Genomic DNA, 5267 nt, shown 5'->3' on the forward strand with positions numbered 1-5267 from the left:
AATGATATATATTATATAATATAATGTAAAAACTAAATTAAAGATGTCACCACTATTATCGAATTTGGAATTAAAAAAGTCTGTACTATCGACCTTGATTGAGTTGGATAATCGGTTTAGCATCTCCTTAAGGCTTAAAACTCTATTGTAGATAAGGACTAAGAGAAAAGGAGATTCAACTTCGTGAAAAAAGATGGAACCGGTTTATGAGCCGGATTGAGAGGAAAGTACTTTTAATTGTAAGGTAAATATTTTTTATTCGGATAACTTTTAAAGGAATCAGGCCGCAACAATTGGGAGACACTAGCACAAGAGACACTCTTAACTGCTCTTAACGCAAGTTTCGTTATAATAATAACGAAATTTGCGTTATTAAAAATTACAGAATAAGTCCGCAGTGCTGATAAAATGGATAAAGCCAGCAAATAAAGCAAAATAAGTGAGATAAGGTTGATATTGCAAATGGCGTCCAAATTAGCAAGTTATTCCTCTCAGCGAATTCTCTCCCAATTCAGCGTAAAAACCGGTTCCACTTTTTCTGCCCGCGCGCTATCAAGTTGAGTTTCCTTTTCTCTTATTTTGTGGATTATACGAACCAAATATCGATTTATCATCTGCAGCCTTGAAAAGTGGACGTATGTACCCTCAGAAAAGTGGACTTGTTATGTAGTTTATATCCATTTGGTCAGAGGGTAGTAGTGCGCGGCAGCATTAATACTGAAGCGATTAAGAGTAAAAAAATTGATAATATTGTACTAATTTTATAATTTATTAGTTTAGTAAACGTGTTTATCGGTGTGTATGTATATTTAAAACTCAATAATACTCAATTTTTTTAAAATTGTGATTTCAGTGTTATCACCAAAGTTTGATTATCAACAGAGATAATAACTGCAGAGAAAAAAATTGTAATTTTTTAGCAATTAATATATAGGATATTACAAATATGCATATTTATTTATAGTATGCATATGCATTTATGTAATAAAAAATCATGAATTTAATAATGTATTAGCCAAATAATATTTCATTATGATAATAGCAAATTTATATCAATTGTTGATAATGTTAGCGTTTTTCAATTACCTCTGGGCCCTTGGAGTCCTTTTTATACCGCCGAAAATTTGCCCAGGATTGACGGTCTTTAATAGTATCTCGTCGATGGTAATACTGTCCAAATTACATAAAAATTAATTTCGAAATGTAGTAGATGCTTCATATGATTGAAATGGCGAATTAATTACAACAATTTAATAATAAAATAATGAATTAATTGCGAAATTTCAAATAATAAAACGTAATTCTTAGCAGCACCGCTAGATGTCATTATTTGCACGTTAAATCTTTTTAAGTTGCGTTGAGATTCGAAGAACTCTAATTAGAGCTAACCCGATAATCGTATCATGAACTATTTCTAAAATTATCATGTTAATCGTATCTTAAATCGATATCAAGATAATATAAGCGAGGCGCACGCGAGAAATGCGTACGTGATAGCAGTTCGGTAACGCGCTTATTACTCATGAAATATTACAGCCAAAATGCCCCCCCAGAGAGCACAAAGTCGTCTAAAAGATGACTAAAAGACGATTAAATTATTACAATATCTTTATAATATACTAATAGTTGTGATATCTTTTAGTGAAAGAATATAGTCAACGAAAAGATTATTAAAAGACGACAGATGTCGCACTGCTAATCATTTTATAGTCTTCCATATGATAACTAAAAGATGACTTCTTTGGATATCTTTTAGTCATTTTTATATAATACTTCTTTTAGTTTTTATATCTTGATACAATATAACGTTTAATAACATCGAATTCCTAAATTAATTTTTACATAAAACAAAATAAAATTGCATGACTGACAATTAATATACGTCCCATTTCTTGCAACGTTTGTCGTGTCTTATGTGCAAGAGCTATTATCTTTCATCATAGTCCTCTTTGGGAACTCGATTACAAAATATATTTTATTAAGCGTTCATTAGAGCACGAGTAAAATTTTTCAAAATTCTGCACCTTTTATTCCGTCCTGTATGATTTTCAAACACGAGAAACTGAACTCCGTTACGTCCATCTGGTGGCGATTTGACGTACTGCTCGCAAATAAGTGATAAAAAGTATCAAAATAACGAAAAGATATCTTTTTCATGTTGTCTTTTCGGTAATATAAAAAGATATCTTTTAGTCAACCTTTTGCTTTGCGAAAATGACAACCATAGAAAGATGACGAAAAGATAAAGAATAAGTTAAATCGAGATTAAAATTAATCTACAGTGGCACAAAATACTGAAAGGTAACGAAAAGAGGTCTTTTTTAAGTTGTCTTTTCGACAAAACTAAAATATGTCTTATAGACATCTTTTGGTCTTGCTGAAAGGACAATCTAAAAACAATATCTTTTAGTCATCTTTTTCGTTTTGTAGGAAAGACAACTTAAAAAAGACCTCTTTTCGTTATCTTTCAGTATTTTGTGCCACTGTAGATTAATTTTAATCTCGATTTAACTTATTCTTTATCTTTTTATAGTTTTAAAAATTAGGAAAAGTTACACACATTCTGCAACAAGTTGTTATAAACTTGAAGTCTTAAGGGTATGAGCACAAGGATTGCCGTAACGCTTTACGGCAGTCTTAAGTTGTAGACGTAAGTAACGCACAAGCATTGGCGTATGACTTTAACTTATGTATATTGCCATAGGCATTGCAACATACATAAGTTAAAGTCATACGCCAATGCTTGTACGTTACTTACGTCTACAACTTAAAACTGCCGTAAAGCGTTACGGCAATCCTTGTGCTCATATCCTAAAGGCCCGTCTACACTACACGGAGTAAGAAGTAAGAGTAAGAAATTGACCAATCACAGTCGAATGTGAGAAGAATAATCGACTGTGATTGGTCGATTTCTTACTCTTACTTTTTACTCCGTGTATTGTAGACAATGCCTTACATTAACGCCCGACGGTTCGGCCGCCGAGCCAGGTGCGGTGGTGGGGATCGCGCGCCGGAATCGGCCCGAAATGTGCAAATCCTTGCAAGCACTGTTCTAGGGTCATGTATATGTACTCACTCCGAGATATCAATTTGCAGCCAAGCGGCAACCGCCGAAGAGTTATAGCGCCACCTATCGCTGCTTATCGCTGTAAACCGGATATAAAAGTTCAACTTTGCGCCTTTCAATTATTCTGTTTCTATATATTTGGGCCGTGGTCCAATTCATGCTGACAACGCTCATGAACATCGTTTGTCTTCGTTTAACATTTGACAAACAATAAGGATGAAATGATTTTTAAGCGTTGTGAAAGTGAATCGGACCGCGGCCTTGGTCTCGCGCTGTGTCGCACGGGTACTGTCACAAGTGCTTGTGAGTGCACCGAGATATTGCCTTCCGAATAAGCAAACGCTGTTTGAAGTAAACAAGCGCTCTTCACTTCCCAAGATTTTCAAATTTGATTTGTTTTTTTGCATTCTCTTATTGCATTCTTTTTCCTCTCTGCATCATTTCACTTTGTATTTAATCTTGCTATCTTGTTCTTATTAAACGTGTTTATTTTTATGTGTTCTGCTCAAAATGGCCATTAGGGCATTAAAAGTATTTGAGCTTCTTAAGCAAAAGTTTGTGAATTACGCCACTGTTGAGGGCAGCCCATCTCGTAAAGAGATTTAACTAGTGGAAAGAGTCATATCCATGATCAATTCCATGGATAACGAAGACCAATTTGCGTTTGAAATAGTTAATGATGTATATACTGATACCATTTTTGAACATGATGAAGTCGAGCCAATTTATGAAGAGGAAGAAAGGTCTTTTCTAGAAGCTTTTATACCACTCGAATATGCGCAGCAAGTCGTAAAAACATGCGAGGAGCATCCAAAGTGGTCCTTTAATACAATTAGAGCTCGATTTCCCAAAATAAAACATCCTGTATATATAAATAGATGTAAAAAATATGTTGAAAATTATGGCACACATCGGGAAAAGTGGCAATCCGTGACAAAATATTGTTTAGAGTAGTTCATACAGGCCCGTTCTGAGGGAATTCCTGTCCATGACCAAACTATTCGACGGTGGTCTCTGTACCATGCTAAATTGATTAGATTGATGGATTTCAAAGCGTCGTTGAAATGGGTCAACAAGTTTAAGAGAAATTTTGGTTTTTCATCAAGAAAAATCTGTCTATTCACATCTGTTAAGAAACAATACGAAGCCGAGGAAACTGTGAATAAAGGCGTTAAATTTCATCACGATTTTGTTGATAACATTTATTCAAAGTTTGATGCAAGTGAAATATTCAATACCGATCAGTCGGGATTTAATTACATGCCACTTTCCAATCGCACGCTATCATTAACAGGTGAAAAAATTACGACAGCTGTAATCCCTTAATTAAATGCTCGAACTCATTCTTATACTATCCAACCAATTCTTTCTATGGAAGGAAAATTGATGTCGCCAATGATGATTTGTCTCCAGGAAATTAATGGTAAATTTCCTACGACCATACAACTTCCCAATTACAAAAATCTTGTAATTCGATGTTCTAAATCTGGCAAACTAGACAAGACACTTGTAAGAGATTTTTTTCAAAATGTCTTTAAACTCACCGTTGAACAAAGTCCAGAGAAGAAAGCCGTTTTGATTCTAGACTCGTGGGACTCCCAAAAGTCAGACGAACTTTATCAAGATGATAATGTAACTGTTTTATTAAAAATTTTGCCAGAAGGTTCAACGGGTTTCATGCAACCACTCGATCTATTTTGCTTCCATCAATGGAAAGATTTCATCAAGCATTTTACGGAACACGCTTTTCTTACTGGAAATCAAACGCTTTTGCACACATACACACACACGCGCGCGCGCGCGCGAAAATATATTAAAAATCCACAGCTTGATTCTAAATCAATTTCAATCTCGAGTATATCAACCGATGTTTAAATATGCATGGTTCAAAGGCAGATTTGATGTTCCATACGTGGAGTTTAAAGAGTTGAAAGATATAAACTTTTCTTTAGAAGAACCCATTTGTCAGATTTCTAATCAAAATGCTACATGCATCAAATGTTCATATGATTTCTGCAGTAGATCTCTTTGTTACGATTGTTTTTTCGAACGTTATCATTATCATTGGGCTTTTTGCGTTTCCTTTTCCTGTCTTCGCTCTTATTTTGGTTTCTGAAATGAAACGAAAATCGCGATTTATGTTTTATTGATCAATTTATTGAAAATTTTTTTCCAAATCTGATGAGAGCGAATAATTTCA

At 34.3% G+C, this 5267-nt stretch overlaps 1 long non-coding RNA gene across 1 annotated transcript in view; it reads left to right on the forward strand.

The window, feature by feature from the left end:
- The window catches only part of LOC108766758 (uncharacterized), a 10050-nt gene that overhangs the window by 4347 nt on the left and 436 nt on the right, over window positions 1-5267 (forward strand). Inside the window, exon 2 of the long non-coding RNA XR_001940393.1 lies at window positions 441-449. This is a non-coding gene — a long non-coding RNA (uncharacterized LOC108766758). The remainder of the gene's footprint in view (window positions 1-440; window positions 450-5267) is intronic.

This window comes from Trachymyrmex cornetzi, unplaced genomic scaffold, assembly GCF_001594075.2.
Source record: "Trachymyrmex cornetzi isolate Tcor2-1 unplaced genomic scaffold, Tcor1.1 scaffold615, whole genome shotgun sequence".
Taxonomy (NCBI): Eukaryota; Metazoa; Arthropoda; class Insecta; order Hymenoptera; family Formicidae; genus Trachymyrmex; species Trachymyrmex cornetzi.